Source organism: Taeniopygia guttata, chromosome 13 (assembly GCF_048771995.1).
Source record: "Taeniopygia guttata chromosome 13, bTaeGut7.mat, whole genome shotgun sequence".
NCBI lineage: Eukaryota > Metazoa > Chordata > Aves > Passeriformes > Estrildidae > Taeniopygia > Taeniopygia guttata.
Window position 1 is genome coordinate 2366520 of NC_133038.1, and position 17342 is coordinate 2383861.

Here is a 17342-nt window from a genome sequence, read left to right on the forward strand (position 1 = left end):
TTGAATCCAGGAGGGCTGGATCAACACTGAAGGGTCGAACAGTTACTTGGGTGGAATGGCAGAGCATTTCTCCTCTCTGATCAGCTTTTGCTGGTGCTTTCATGAGCAGCCACTGTCACCCTCCAAGGAGCACAGGGCAGCCATGCACATCCTTCCTGCTGAGTGCTCAGCCACCTTTGCTGGCAGCTGGAGCTCAGTGCCACATTCCGTGCTGCCAACAGCATTTACTCCCCATCGTGGCTTTAGAGTCACTCCCTGGTAGTTATTACCTTGGTGAAACCCAGGAGTAGGAGGCAAAAAAGAGAAAAAGAGTGTCAAGTGCAAAACACAAAAGACTCCGATTGTTTTGTTTGCTCTGGCAGAGAAATACGCTGATAGTTCTCCTTCTATAAAAAGCCCAAAGTGAAATCCCACATGCTTGGAGTCATCTGCATAACTTGAATGTGTGAAAAATGCCCAGCTCTTCTTTTATCTCTTCTTTTATTTCTCTTCTTCACTACTCCTCTCCCCACCCCTGTCATTTGTATTTGTTATTTTTCTGGCCTGATACAGTCCTGGTATTTCAGGCTGAGGGGGAACACTTTCAGCCCCCTAATTCCAGCAGCCCAATGGGGGGGTTGGATTTTGGGAGAGGCTCAGCTTCTTGCTGTTAAACTAATTACTGTTCCTTCCAAAGCCTGAGAAAGAGGGAAAACCATGTCAAATCTGCTCTGCTTTATTTTTTCTTCCCTCATAAGTGAGAGATATAAAGTCCTCACAACTTGGAAGGGTGGAAAGGAGGTCTGCTCCTCATCTAGGTGGGTGCCCCTTGTTTACAGCTTCTTGGCATCTGGCTTGGTGACTAATTGTTTCATTGCAAAATGAAGCCACTTGAGTAGACAGGAGTAGGGGAAACTGCTTAGATGAGCTTAATAACCATGAGCAGTCCCATCTCCTGGAAATACAGCCCTGGCTTTTCACTCCATGGTTCCTGGGCAGGTATTAGGTGTGGTGATGGGGTGATGGTCTCCTTTGTGCTTTTTGTGTGGCCTGGCTTTGCTAGGCTTGCTTTTGGCTTGCTTTTTCACCAGGTTTATGAGTCCCTAGTTTCTAGCAGATAGAAATGCATTATCCTTTCAATCCCATTCCCTTTTTGCTTTCTCCTGTTGCTTATTCTCCCTGGTCCTTTGGCAGGGCTCCTTCCCTCACTCCTGCTGCCTGTTCCATCGTCGGAGGTGCTGTGGGTGGGGGCTGCTCTCCCTGCTCTGCTGGCTCTGTCATTTCCCTGTGATCCTACAGCCTGGGCAGACATCACAGGGTGCCTTCCCACAGGCTGCTGGGCAGCTCCCCAGGATTTTGGTGTCTCCAGATTACAGCTCATGGTGGAAACTCTTGAGAGTTCTTAATGCTTACCCTGCTCCAAATTGATTTCTCACCCCTCTGTGTTCAGGGAGGGATACACAGATGGATTTGATCAGTGGCTGAGCTGATCAGTAGGGATTGTATCCCTTGCTTAGACTCAGTGACACTTTGGGGATATTTTTTCCCCATGGATTTGTCACTGTGCCTTATGCAGTAATGTGAGGGTGAGCGCTGCCAATATTCCACCAAGGGGAGCGAGATGTTAACACTTCAGCCTTCAAGGGGTGCCCAAGGATGAAGCAAGAGGAGAGCAGCTGAAAGATGGGGAAATGAGCAGTGTTGAAATGATGGGAATAAAAACTTATCTGTCATTTTCTAAAGAAATATTTAAAATATTTTTTAAAATATGATAAAAGGTGGAAGTGAAAGGAAGAAGGAAGTTGCTGGTGCTGAGGCAAAACATAACTTCCCTGGGGAAGTGCTGGCCGAGGGGCAGAGAGCTCCCATGGGCCCAGCTGGGTGTGGGAACCTGAGGGACAGCCCAGGCAAGGGCTGTGGTGTGATGGAGGAGCTGGAACCCCCCTGGGTGCCCATCCCCTCCCAGAGCTGCAGGAGTCCAGATAACCACACTCAGGGAAGGGGAGAAGCAAAGCCCGATTCAGAAACTGCTGAGTGAGGGTTGGGGCAGCCTTGGGATGAGCAGCATTGAGGATTGGCCTCCGGTGCCAAACAGCACTGGGGCGTTCAGCACAGAGCCATATTGCACCAGGGGGTTTTGGTTTCTCAGTGTTGTCAGAGTATTTCCACATGAAACCCAGGATGTGGCTGAACGTCACCAGGACCTTGAACCATGTCTGTGCTCCATGGAAACTCCCTTCAGGACTGGGGCAAAAACAGAAAACTGAGACCAAATGAGAGTTTTTTAGAAGAGAATCTTGTTTTTCCCTCCTTAGCAGTCAAGAGTGTTTTTCTATTGAGAATTTGCAGGGATGTGCAGCTGCCCTTGTTTATTTTTTAGAATAATGATTCCTTCATTTGCAGCAGTTCCAGTTAAGCAAAGTAATTAAATGCATGCAGAAATCCATTTAGGAAAAATACAGCTTCTAAGTGTGTGCTCTATGTCCCAGAGTGATGCCAGCATGGCCAGGCTGCTGCTCGTGGGTCGCTCCTGTGCCAGAGGAGCCCCAGTGCCCCAGGGCTGGAGCAGTGAACAGAAGGTGGTGCCTCTGAAGGGATGGGAAAGCAAATGTTGACTGCAAAATGCTGTGCTTTGAGAAGCTTCATGTTGTGGTTTTGCTCATTTGCATCTTGAGTTATGAACCAGAGGTGCTTTTCTTCTAGAAAATTCTTTTGCTATCTGGCAGCCTTCTGCAAAGATATTTAAGGCAAGAGGAAAAGCAGTGCAGAGCTTTGTTCCAAGGGAGATCTCACAAGCAGGGCTGTAGTGGAAAGCACATGTTCCTCCAGTGTCAGGGGATCCTGGAGCTCTGTGTGCTTGGCCAAGGAAGGAAGTTTGGAGCTGCCCTGCCCCGAGTGCTGGTGGGGGAGCTGGGCTGGGAGGGCTGGGGATGGGCAAAGGCAGCTCTGCCTCGGTGTGGGAGCAGTGGAAAGGCAAAAGCCTTTGCCTGGGTCAAAGGCCAGGCAGAGGCTTGAGCGAAGCCAAGGCAGCTCAGCCAGATGTGCTGCAGGGGGGTGACCTCTGGAAGGGGTCACCTGAAGACAGGGGAAGCCACCCATATGCTATCACTGGAAAACTGTACTCCTGCTTTTGGGGAAATTCTTGCTTCTACATGTGATTTATTGGAAAGTTAGCTGGTGTCCCAGGAGGAGCAAAGAGAAAAAACAATGGTAATGGTAATGCTGGTGAAAGACAGGCTCAGAGGAGCAGTTGGGATCAGAGGCATTCAGCTGTGGCTCAAGATACTCCTGCATGATTTTGTTTTTCTTTGGAGTCTTTTTTGGAGACACATTTGAGAGATTTTTCAGAAATCTGTAAATTCGCCAAAGAAAAATATTTAGGGGGACCTTCTTTCCAGCAGTGAATGATCCCTTACTGTTTTGTAAGATTTTTATGATGACTTTGCAAAAGCTCAGCACTTTTCCTAGAAGTCAGCTGGTGCAGGAGCAGAGGGTAGCAGTGTCTGGTGAGCCACACACTGTGCCACATGAAGGTATCTCCTGCTAAGGGAGAATATTCTAAGGATTTGTTTTCACCTCCTGGAAAGGAAGGTGACAGCAAGGGTTGGTTTGCTGGATGATGCCATTCACGATACTGAAAAGCTCTTTACAGAAGTGCCATGGGCTGACCCAAGCACATCTGTCCTGCTACACTTACCCCTGACTTTTCTGCAGCTTTTCAGAGGGCTTGGCTGCCTCTGGCTTTTGACTTGTCTGTTCTTTCTCTGTTCAGCATTTCCAAAGGGACTTCATCTCAATTTGGAAATCACACATTTCTTTCACATGCAGCTTGTGCATCAAGCCCTATTAGCTGGCAAATGCAAAACTCATTCTATTTTAATTGCTCCTTCTGGGAGACGAATCAAGATCTCCTGTTTGGGAAATAATTGTGCAGAAGCCGGAGGACATCTCAGGGCATTTGTTAAATTTTGCAGAGGCAGGAGGATAAATTCCTGGATTTCAGGATTTCTACCAGTGTTGCTCTGTAGTCTTCTAACTTTCTACCTTTGTCTCAAAGTTTGCAATTGGGATAAACAACCTTTGTCAGGAGCCTTTAGGTGGAAATCCCAGATAATCCCCAAGGATTACAATACTATCTCTGTACACATAGCACTTGGGAAGTTACCAACCTCCACAAGGGAAGAGCCAGAGGATTGCTCTGAAGGAAGATCAAGTATCATGATGACCATGACAGCAGTCATGAATTAATAATTAAGGCTGGTTTTATAACAGATACAAAGATCCATCCATTGCTGAAAACTCTAGGCATCCTAATCCCTTGCTCAGCACAAGTGTGCTTCCCTTACCAAGGTGTTTGGGCACCACACACACTCTGGTGGTGATGTGGCTGCCAGCTTGGAGCTGGCATCTCAAAGTTCAGGATGTGTGACTGGACCAAGCTTGGCTACACCTGGTCCTGCTCATAGCCAGGCAACAGATCCTCACCCTTCTTATCACCCAGAACACAAAGTTTCCAGACAGAAATATTGACCCTGACAATGATAGATCCATCCTGGCCTACTGGGAGGTGTCCCTGCCCATGGCAGGGGTTTGGAAATAAATGATCTTTCAGTGACTCCAACCATTGTGTGACTGTGATTCGGGCCCTGGAAGCTGAAGGGACCTGATTTTGCAATTGTGGCCCACGTGAATGGCAGGGACACACCCGCCGCTGCCCGCGGACGTGCGCTGAAACCAGCCAGGGATTGAAGCAGCAAAAGTGGCTGGTTCCTTTCTGAGGCTCGGAACTAAAGAGCAGGAAAAAGTGGAATAAACAAAGCCAAGCTGCAGAGTAGTCACGCAAGGCAAGGGGAACTGAGGAGCATCAGCAGAAAGTGCTCCAGGACAGCAGCATCTGCGAGCACTTGAGGCTCAGGAAATGCTGCTCTTTAAGGAGTTGGTGGTGCTGCTGCGTAGGACAGGAAACAGGCTGGGGGTGAGGCTGTGCCATTCTGCCTTTTATTTGCTCAGCATATTTTTGCCTCTTTTTACGTAACACAGCAAATGAGGAACTTAAAGTCGCTTCTCCCATAAAAGCTTTTTACTGCAGAATTATTTTATGGACTTTCTTCTTCTGGGCTGCCTCTACCTTACACTCCTGCTGGTGTAGCTCTGAAATAAGCTAAGTAAACTGTAATAAAATGACCTGTGCTCTAAAGTTTTCTGAAGCTACAGAGGCTTTGATTTAAGGACCCAAGAGATGGGACAGTGAGCAGGATCAGCACTGAACTGTGAGCCACAGCAGGATGGCCTGGACCATTCCCTGTGCTGTAGAGCTCCTGGTGCAGACTTGGGAGATGCCCTCTAGCAGGAGTGCAGACAGGGCAGGAGTGATGCTCATTCATACCTCACTGCCTGGGCTTGGCCATGGGACACTCTGCTTGCCATGAGGCCCCAGCTGGCCCTGGCTATGTGACTGGTGTCACTGGGACACAGTGGAGAGGCTCTGGGGTGCCCTGGCTTTACACCCGGGTGTAGGTGCAGCATCAGGGAGGTAACAACCAGAGCAGGGGGAAAAGCAACCCACTGGCACGTGTGTCCTCTCCACCTGCCACTCCTCTGAGTAATCTCTCCCTTGCTCAGCACCTTTGCACCAAAATGGGCAGCTGCTCTTTTAGGTTAGTGGTTTCTGAGGCAACACCACTGACTGTTTTTCGGGGTTGCTGGCTCACTGGGGAGCCACATTCCCCCTCTCTGCCCAGCACAGAACAGTGGGGCACCCAGGGTTGAAAGTGTGTCCATGCAGGATGATATCCATCAATTGCACAAAAATCTGAGTCCGAGGAGATATTGAGATGTGTGGAGGCTTTATTTTGTTAAGGACCATATCAGATTATATTGGAGGCTATTTAAACGAGATGAGAAGAAATTTGCCCTGGGAAGCCCTGAAGTGAGAGGGTGGCTGCCTGAGGGGCAGTAACCTGCCTTTCCTTCTGCAGAGGTGAATGCTTCAGAAAGCTCTGGACAGATCTGCCAGAGGAATCAAAGGCTTTTCTTCATCTGAGCTCTTCCTTCTGCCCTTCACTCTGACCTGCTGATCTTTAGCTCATATTAGTGAAAATCGGGGGAAACTGAGGTTGGTGTACCAGGGAGAGGATGGCACGCTGGGATGTGAGGAGCTTTGGGAGGGTTGCGTTGCTTGGATGAGTTTCTGCACTGCACAGCCTGGGGATGCCTGAGGGCACTGGGGCAAGGGAAGCACAGTGAGCCATGCTCAGAGTAGGTGGTCCCAGGCCTGCTGACCAAATGTTCCTCCTGAGCTGCTATATTTGGATACCACAGGCAAGTGATTTGACGTTGCTGTTTGAAAGCAGACCCCCTGAAGCCGGGCTGCTGGCTGCTAACACCCTCCTTGCAGCACACACAGCTCAGCCAGCAGCAGCCCCTCTCCTCCCCGGGGTCACCTCGGTCCTGCCTGGAGTGAGGGACTGCACAGCCCCATCACTCACTGCTTAATTGCAACCAGATTTCCCTAGAAATGTCTGCTGAAATATTTATAAATATTATAGCCAGCAGCTGCTGATGCCAAACAGGAAATTTTAAGCTGAACAAACTTTTCCACGTTTCTAAGTGGGGAAAGTAAACTGTAGCTAAGATCAGTATATTAAAAAAAAAAATAAATAAAAAAGGTCTAAATAGCAACAGGCTTCCAGTGTTCCATATCCTGAGGGAAGTTCATGATTTCTTGAAGCCTTTGTTCTTTTAGCCAGTCCATTTTCTATCTGCATATAAGCAGTGTGTCTGCACAGTGATATAGAAGGTGGCTTTAAAGGAGACAATTAGGCTATATCTCAGCACAGACATAGTTAATGTAATTTCAAGGGGAAAAAATAAGAATACACAACTTAAAACCAATGGGCCAGGGATCAGGCAGGGGGGGCAGTGGCCACCTGTGGGAATGGAGCCCTGTTTTATTTTGCACTTCATGTTTTGGGCTTTCCCCTCTTTCCCTCCTCCCCCCCAACTTTACTCCCCCACTAAAATTATTTTCTAGGATTTCCTTATTCTGCTAATTCAGTACTTGGTATTGAAACAATATTTTTGAGCACTAAAACATGGGAAAAAAGTAACACTAAATCTTCCTGGAATTAGCTGTTTTAAACAACTTCTGCCATTCATGAATTCATTAAACACAACTTCAGTCAAAAAAAAAAGCATTATTGGGCTTTTAAAAACCGATTCGTGTCATTTCCCAGTCAATGATATTAAAATAGAGATGGAATAAAGCAAAGGTCCTCATTGCCCATATAAAATCTGAAATTGTATTCTTCATCTTCAAAACGAGGTGCAGATCAACAATTTTGATTCTTTTGAAAAATAAATTATCAAAATAACTCAGTTGCTACCATCCCCACAATTACCTCCATATACAGATATTTTTCATCTCTTTTCTCCAATTCAATTCTGTTCACTATAGTACCTTAGTGGAATGAGAAGAGCTCTCTGATGCTGAGAATTTGTTTGGTTTTAACTTCTGGCCTTTGGTAGCAAATCCTTATCCACTTTCTCTTTGTGAGTTAATTTTCTTTGAAGCAGGTCAGTGGTGCATGGTGAGCTCTAGAGTGCATAGACTGGATTGCATTGCACCCTCTGGATGGGTTTTGATGAGCAGAATCCATCTTAAGAGGCAAAAAGATTGTCCAAGGAAATGAAGTTTTGAAAAATCTTGTAAATTTTAGAGACTAACGGTAGTAAGATCTCAGGAAGCTTTTAGTGCAGTTTAAAGTGTGGAGTTCAGCAGCAAATTTATTCATAGCTTTTCTACTTGAATGGATCTGTTTTAATTCTGGGTGGGAAATAAAGCACCCAGGGGGCAGCCCTGTGAGTAGTTGAGTTTATTGTGAAACTGTGATAAAGGAGGGTCTCAGCCTAGTGTGGGATGGAGGGGAGTGATGCTGGCTGAGCACTCACAGACACTGAAGGTGCTCAGAGGTGCCTGCCAGCTTCCTTGGGAATGTGGTGTGCTACGCTGCCAGCTCACTATCCAGAAATTCATGACATGGTAAAACTGCGGGAGTTTCATCTCTAAAATCCCACTTTCAGCTTCTAGGTTTGGTCTCTCCCACTTGGTACCCATGCACCCTGGGAGATGCACATGGGGCCAAAGAAGGGCTCACTCTCCATCCTTCCAGACAGGTGGTACTGTCAGAAATCCTGTCTGTTCTCTCCCCATGCATGACAGAAAACTTCCCATTGCCATTATTTGTTCACACTGCCACTCCAGACAATATGCAGAAAAAAAGTGGAATTTTTCATCAGCCTGAAAAGTGAGGACCTTTGGATCTTATCCCCATGAATGTTCTCAGTCACAAGGTTTTTAACAGGATACCTTGGTAGTTCTTTGTCACCACAGAGTCAATCCTCAAGCTCCCTTGGATGCTGCATCTCTCTGAGTGCACAGGCTTGCCAAGCTATGGTCTGTCATGCCTGAGTGACTTTTCCCTCAGGAGCTGTTTGTCCTGCTATGGAATGTATCTATCTTAGACCTTAAGTCACCTGCAGCTGGGGCTTGACTTGTGCTCTCAAATCCTGGCTGAGTACACACAGGATGTACAGATTCCTCAGCAGCTCCCTGTGTCTGCAGCACCCTCCTGCCATACCCCTTAAAGTGTCACTGGGTTTTCCTTTCCCTCCTCGACAGGAGGGCCCAGGATCCCCAGGGCCAGGACAGGCATGATGGAGCATGAGTCACGAGTTCTCCATGTTTTGGCATTTGGAGCAAGTTCCTGAGTCTAATTCAAACCAGAGAGTGCAAAAGAAATGTGGCTTTGAGCCGCAGAGATGTGTAGGCAGTCAGGAGGGGCATCTCTTAGCAAAGGGAAATGTTTTGTCTCTTTTCTAGTTAATACTTAACTAGGAGTTAACTGGGAGTAAAGCATTAGGAGCCCCCAAAGAAACCAGGAACACCCAGTGTCACCAAGTGAGGCTTGAAAAAGCAGCTAAGGCATTTCCCTGCCCTCGGGTAAGCTGTAGGTCCCTGAGCTCTTTGATGCTTTGCTACAGCTCTAACAGTGTCAGCCTGGCTGCTCTTCCACACCAACCTTCCCTCCAGGTATGGTTTTTCATAATCCTTCCCAAGGGCTGTACCCAAGGGCTGCTCAAAGCCTTGATGACAGAAACAAGGAAACTCAGAGCTGAGCTTGGCTCTGTGCCTTTGTGCATCAGCCCTGATGGAACAGCCCCAGCTCTTGCCTGTCTGCTGCCCTGTGGCTCCTGTTTAGGTTCTCTGCTGCCCTGTGACTCCTGTTTAGGTTCTCTGCTGTCCTCTGACTCCTGTTTAGGTTCTCCATGCTCAACATCTTCCTGTGGCCACAGGGATTCAGCAGCATCCCAAACACACAGATACAAGGCAAAGCCACTGAGCTGTGGTCAAACGCTACGGCTGTGACAAGGAGCTCTATTTACAATTCCAGTTTGGAAAGGCTTCAATCAAATCCATCTTCTGTTTAACTGATGAGAAAACTCTGGCTACCTACCACTAAGCTCTAAATAGGAACCTGGCTTAGGAAGAACTTTGCTCTTTCCAGAACAGGGTGCTCTGTGGCTTTGGGCTGTAGTTACTTCTTAGTCTGTGCCCATTAGCTTGGATGGCCATTTGTCACATTGTGACATGAAATAACTCATAGAAGTAGGCGAGATGTAAAAGGAAAGAAAAAGAACCCAAAAAAGCTAACTTTATTTTCTGATTCCACTATATATAAATTAGCAAAAATGACAGTGGATTGGAGGGTGAAACTGTCACCCCTCCACCCACACTAGTCAATATATCAATTCTCTCTACTTACAAAGAAAACTGTAAACCAGCCATTATTTACATGAACATGCATGAGAAAATTCAGTTGAAATATGTAAATATCAAAAAGCATAAGAACTTTTAGAAGAACTTTAAAACTCTCAAAATAACACGGCGACAGGCATTACCTGATTCCTACCTATTTTTTATAATTCATTTTAGCATAAATAGGTACAAAGGGTCTATTCTGACATTTTTCTCCCAGATTCCATGGATTCATAGGGAATGGCAGGAGCAGAGCAATGCCAAGAGTCTCTTTGGTGGGGTTTTGTGGAGAATACCACATGGGAGGAGGATGCCATGTCCTGGAAGGCAAGGCTGACTCACTGCAGGCAAACATTGAATCATGAGCACGTTGGTCTGCACCAGCCACAGCCACACACAGGATTTCAGACAGCTCAGAGCAAGAGATCACCAACAGCTGGAGCAGCGAGATGGGGGGAAAGGAGCAAGTTACAGATCTAACTGCAGCTGCCCACTGCAAAATGGGTTATTTAAGGTAAACTGGGAAAACAGCTGGCCAAAGTACTGTGTGCCAGCTCACTGCTGAGGTGCCATCGTTCCTCCTCGCCTCGGGCACTGGAGCTGAAACTCTTGAGGATCTGGTCTGGAATTTTTATTACATTTAGGAGCAAATTAGATCTGGTTTAGGAATTTTCCAGTGAAATCCTTCTTTGCTGTGAATTGTTGATTCACTGAATGTAAAATTTCGGCACAATGAAATCTTTCTTGTTCTAACCTGGGTGGGACTTTTGGTCAGAGATAGAGACAATCACAGCATAGCTCACACTTGGACTGGAGAAACTGTGGTTGGTATTTTGGGCTGGATTTAGGCAAGAGGAAACTCTCCCATTCCTGAGGTGCAGCTTGGTGCTTTTGCCCACCTGAGACATCCAGGAGATCATAAAGGCTCTGGGAGGACTCAGGCAGTGCAGTGAACTAATGTTGGGCAGTTCCTGGGCTGGCTGGCTCCTCACAAAGCTCCAGGTGGTTTCTGGAGTCTGGAGGAGAGGATGTACCCTAAGCTGCCACCCAGTGCTCTATGGGCCATCATGAGGCATTCCCTGAGCACGCAGAACTTATTGGGGATTTAGGAGGAAGTTTGCATCTGTTCTTGGCTCCACAGTGTAGAGAATTAATTTGTCAGGTTTAAGCAGGTTTGACTCTTCCTGGCTGCAATAGTGGAATAGCTTGATTAAATCCTCCCATGTATTAAAATTTACCTTGCCTGTTTACAGCCTGCTTCTGGCTCTTCATCACAAAAGCAATGACTATAACTTCAACATTTCCATTAGACCCTTGAAACTGGATCTTTCAGAAGGAGTGAGGCTCTGAGGCTCTGCTGCATTGGAAGCTGTGGTTGAACCTACTCACATGCAACAACACACAGCTCAGGCTGTAGCACAATGTCAGGCTCAGAGACAAGAGCACAGTGCCCAGCAGCTGGGAATTGCACCTCTGAGCAATTCTGGACTTGTTCACCCCGTGGATTGTAGCACATTTATCTTCCTGGGCTGACTTACCCCTTACAGTCCCACCCTTTGGTGACTTGTATGTGCCACACACTGATCCAAAAGCAAAGACTTGTGTTAGAGTTCTAAAAGATCTTCACCCACCTGGGATCTATTCATGGATGTGCCCTTGAGTTGTCTCCTTCAGCCCACACCACAAGGTCTCAGATTCAGTCAAAGAGAAAATGGAAAATTTCTAACCAGGCAGAAGCCTGAGAAAGTGCTGAGAAATAATTTAAGTTCTTTATTTCTCTTGTTGCTCACATTGTTTATAGTTAGGTTTTGCTGCTGTACATCATTCACTGCACACCAATAGGATGAGATGTTTTCACTTCAGGACCAATGGAGTTTGTCTGCACAAAGCTCTGTATAAAAGAGTGATGTATTTTGAAATAAATCAGAGTTCTACTCTCAGCCTTCTGAACAGAGTCTATTCATTCCCTTCCTGCCTCAACAGTGTCACACACCTTTCTGGAAACCTTCTGTTATCCTTCTATTTTCAACCATGTCCAGAATTTAAGTGTGTGATGGTGCAGCACCAGCTCACAGCCCTTTCAGTGATGGCCCCAACACCTGCCTGCCTCGTGTGGGTGTGAGACAGCCCCTGACTTGGCCTCTCCCTGCTCCCACGGTGCTGGAAGGATCACAGAAGAGTTTGGGTTGGAAGGCACCTTTGAAGATTACCTAGAGCAAGCCCCATGCTGCTGCAGCTCAGCCCTAAAGGTGCTTTGGCTACTGCTGTCACACCAGCAAATCACAGAATGGTGTGGGTTGGAAGAGATCTTAAAGATCACCAGGTTGCAACTTCCCTGGGCATCTTCCACTATAGCAGGTTGCACACAGCCCTGTCCTGCCCTTGAATGTCTCCAGGGATGGGGCATCCACAGCTTCCCTGGGCAATCTGCTTCTCCACTCAAATAAACATTAAGTAAATAGCACAAAATCTATGTACTGCAGTATATAATGCAACACCAGTGCTACCTAGGGCAGCTCTATCCATGGAGACAGTGCATGTTCACATTGGTGTGGCCTTTCAGAGCATGGCACAAATCTTCTTGGGAATGATTCCCCATCTATTGGTTTCTCGAGGTCAGGTTGAAGGCACTTGAGATGGCATTCCATGTTCAGACTCAGGTGTTTATTATTTATTATCAGTGGAACAGTCTCACTACAGTGAATTTGGCAGCTTTTTCATTAGCAAGGCACAAAATGGCTAACTAACTCTTGTTACAAGGTCTTTTAAAACTAAACTATCCTATTAAGAAAGGACAGCTAGATTATTTTCCCTTTTAACCCAATAACTGATCCCCTGAAGTCCACAATGCAGACTTTTCTGTCCAATCACAAAACATCATCCAAACCCAGGAAGAAGAAGGCCAAGAACAACCTGTCTCCATCCTAAAACCTCCATCTTGCTTCACATTTATTTATATATTCTAAAACCCCAAACTCTAAGTTTTCCACCCTGTGATATTACACACTTCTAACCAACTACATACCCAGTAATCCCAGTACTGTCAATCATTTTTTAAAGTCTTCTCCACAGCCTCAGGTGAAATGCAGTGTTCTCTTGTGAGTCTGTGCCTTTCAGCACAGAAAGTCTAAAATTCTCAGCATCCAGGATTCCAACACCCATCCTGCTGTAACCATGCGCTGATGGGATACAGACATCTATAAAGGCTTGTTCTCCAGTGGCTGCAATTGCTGCTAGCTCAATCTGGCAGAGACTCTGGAATTTGTTCTGTGTTTCATCTGTTGGATTTTAATGAGGATTTTTTTCCCCATCACTCTACATTTTGCACAGACAGATGCCTTGCATTTTATTAGCCTTATGTAGAAAACCTACCACTAGTGTAAGGTTGTAGTGTAATGATGTTTACTATAAACTCCATATTCTTCTGGTTCTAGTAATTTGTTTCTGGAGAATAGATATCCATGTCTCTGGCAGTGAGATATGTCCTGTGTCACACCATTACTATAGGAGCAGAACTGCTGTCACTTGCAGCAAGCCTGTGTTTTTATTTGTTCAAGGGTGACTATAATTGGAACCTCCTGCAGCCACTGAAGCCAGGAGCCTTTTGGCTTTAACAGAGTTTGCTGAAAAGGCTAATGCAATTACTTACGTGAACTAATCTGTAAAGGATGTTTTTCTGTTGTCTCTGCCTTAATTATTTCCAGCTTATGGCATGGAAATGTTATTGGCCCTGAGAGGCCAAGGGAGGAGAAGGGAAAGAAGAAATGTCAGAAGCAAATGGAAGATTTGGATGAATATATGAGCTTCTTGGAGTTTTTCCTGCTACTCCTGAATTCATTAAATCATGGGAATAAAGGTAAAGCTATTTAAGTCACACATGGCAGAATAGGCCTTGGTCTGCAACAGGGCAACTGAGAACTGCTCTGTAGCTGCAAAACTTCCTTAAAACAGGTCATGCTGGTCTCCAGGTGTCTCTTGATGCTTAGGAGCAGGTCCTCAGCCTCTCTTCTGTTGCTGGTGCAAAGAACTGGCTCTAGTAAAGGTGTCTGGGGTTCCTCTCCCTCAAGAGAGCCACAAACAAGCTGGCCCAGGTGGCTCCTCTGGGATTCTGTGCATTCCCTCAACCTGATCTGCTGCTCTGCATCTCTGGGTGTTTTTCAAGATAAAACACTTACGGAGAAGCTTTGTCCATTTTCAGGCTGTTCTTGTCCATTTTTTTTGCTGTTCTTTGTGCTGCTTGAGTAAGTAGGGTCCGTAAGTGGAGCCTGGAGCATTTGAACTCCCTGTTCCTGAGGGGGATGTTGGGAACAGTGTCTGACTCTCCTGTGTCTGAAGATTTCAGCCATGCATGTCAGTGCTCTGATCTGAAGGCAGCTGTGCTGAAGAAATGTTCCCAGATCAGAATGACTCATTAGCAGAGGCTGGGCTGAGGCCATGAGACTTTGAGTCCAGCTCCTCTTGTCTCGTCTCCAGCAGCCAGGCTGTTCCAGAGCCTGTAGGGGCTGGATGACCTTTGCTCATTAACTACCACACGAACATCTCTTCCCAGCAGTAGCCTTCCACATGCTGAATTACTCACTTGACATCTAAATTTTAATGGAAAATGTCTTTTTAATACTGAAAGCTATTCCCTTCTTGCATTCACATCCAAACTGTAGCCTTTTGAATAAGCTTCTGGCTGGTTTCTCCAAAGCAACCATCTCCTGCAAAGGGTAGGCAGCTAATGGAAAGTGAATGTCCTTTTGAAGCACTTGGAAAAGGAGGTCAGGGAGGGCTGCACACAAAAGTGAAAATTTTAATGACAGGTAAAGAAACTAGAATTTCTCATTGGAAATGCCTATTGCTTTGCACTAGCTGTTCTTTCCAGACATTGATGTTTCTCCTACAGGAGCAGGGCACAGGAGGTAGCTGTAGCAGAATGTTGATTGTTGTGGTGTTTTGCACATTTTTGTGTTGCTTTCCTGGGATGGTCTCTCACGCTGCTTGTTCCTCTTTTCTGTTCCATTTTGAAAATGAAAACAACTTGCTGTATCAATGCCCAGTGCCATCAAAAATGGCAGTTTTGCTAAGCAAATATAAGCAAGTTATTTGCCTATTTATATAGGGCTCCTTCAAGCATGTCAAGTATTTCAGCTGTGGAAAGAACACAGCAGTTGTAATATATTCAGACTGTACATAGACAGTCTAGGGATTTCAGAAAACATTTCCTTAAATTTATTGCTGTTTCAAGCTTTCATTCTGTCTACAATATTTTGTGTCCAGGGTTTTCCTTTGCAGCCAACTCACCATGCACAAAGTTGTTTTAGATATGCTACTGTACTGTGATCCACTTTAACCAATGTTCATGGCAAGTAAAAGTGCCGTTGCTTTGCCCTGTAGAATCAGGACTGATTTCACTGAGCCTCAACCCAAGAGCTGTCAGTTCCCTCCCTTCAGATGTGACTAATTTTTAATTAAAAAAATAAATTGATGGCACAGTACTTGAATAGTAATTCTTGGTCAAAACCAAAGCCAGGATAGTCCCATTAGGTACCAAACCCATTAGAATTACTACCTATTGCTCTACCATGTACCATTTCTTTTCTTAGTTGTAGTCAACATGTTAAATTCTAAGCATGACCCTAAGGTCTTGAAGAAAGCATTTAACTTTGATTTTAGTCACAAAATATTTTGTTTCTATTGCAACCAAAAAGCTCAGGTCTTTGCCTGGGCCCTGTGGTTTCAAAGACTGTGGCTCTCTGTGTGGTTGTGTTATTCCACTATGCAATCTGGAATGCTGATGCAGATGGAGAGCCAGGCAAGGGCCACGCACCCACCCGCTGGCTCCTGATTTAACATTTCTAGCAATCACTGGTAGTGATGTTAAGGCACACTGGAGCCTCAGTCTCTCTGGGACAGAACTGTTCTGGAGTCAGCACTGAAGGTCTCATCAGGAAATCCTTCAAAAATCAACTACAAATCTCAAGTTTCAATTTCTTTATCATCTGTTAAACATCAGCACAAATATGTGTCTGTTGCCATGAAATTAAGATTATTTCAATTTATTTAACAGTGTCAGGCCTTGGTGGACTTTCTGTTACTCCATTGAAAAGTGGAACAACCTGGGTGTGGGCTAGTAAATGGAAAAAGTATTCTCTTAAATCCTTTCAATCCTTCCTTTGCCACCAGTTCAGCAGCACCCTGTACATAAATTGTGAGGGAGAAATTGAGCTCCAGGGCGGACAGATGTAGGTCTCTGGGCATCACCGCCTCTGTCTCTTCTTGTGGAAAATAGCCAAAAGGTATGAGGCTCCTCAAGTTTTGGGGGGTTTATTTTGGGCTTGTTTCTCTTCTGGACCCTTTCACATTTTAACTATGTGTTTTTAGCTTTAAAGGCTGCTCTTGAACTTGTCTGTCCTGCCATTAGTGATGACAGTTTGAAAGTGCCTCTGTTCTTGTGTGATGGTAGAAGACTTATTTCTGTGCTCTCCTCTGTGCACTCGGTTTCTCCTACAACCTCGTGGGCTTTTTTTGCCCTGCAGATCCTCCAAATCACAATGAATTTCAGGGTTAAAGAAAGAAGGACTCTCGACATTTGTTATTCCCTTGCTGTACTCTTCCACCCAGACTGAGGAACCGTCCCCTGGCACGACCTGCTCTTGTAGTCCCTAAAATTTCAAACAAGAGGTTATAGCAGGAGAGAGTGAGGAGAAAGAGACAAAGAAAGCTTCCTTAAAAACAGAAATAAAATTAATAGGATGCTGAGAGGATCTAAACATAAATGTTTGATCTCCCAGCACTCTTGGAATTCCTGGGGCTGCACAAGGTAAATAGAGAATTAAAAAGGAATCTAGACATTGGCCTCCAGGATGAATTTCTCTTTTGAAGGTCTTCTGGCTTCTTCCTCAGTTTAACAAACCCCCTTGCAGACCTGTTTCATGCAGCAATAGTCTCTCCAGCTAAAAGTGATGCCAAAACCTTCTCTTAAAGTTGAAAGAGATGCAAAATAAGGTTATTTCTGCATACCTGTGGTGGTCCAAATTCTGCTGGAATTAGAAGCATTTTACAAGGTTTCAGTGTTTTGTTTCTATGTATTTCTATAGTTCTGTTCCCTGCCTTGTGGGAGAAATTAGAACTGTTAAAATATCAAGGGACTGGGATCTTCCAGTCTTCTCCTCTAGTAAAATGATCCCACCTTTTATATGACATTTGAATTCTCCAACCTTTTCCTATAATGTGAAAAACATGTTACATTAATGAAATCTGCTTAGTTTCTGCAGGAATTATTGCTTTAGTTTGGTGCCACTGTAAATTCTGACATGCTTTTACAAGGAAGATGTCTGGAGTTTTGTTTATAGAAGAAAATTAACAATAAGCATGTAAGACTGATAAGAAAATCTCTGCTTGCTTTTGAGCCAAGCAATTAAAAAAGCGGAAGAATTGTAAATGAAAGGAAATCTCTCCAGGTATCTAGATTCTATTTTTGTTGCTATAAATTAATTAAATTAAATTTAATGGAATTTTTCAAAGACGAGAATTACATTTAAGGTGGAAATATGAACTGTCA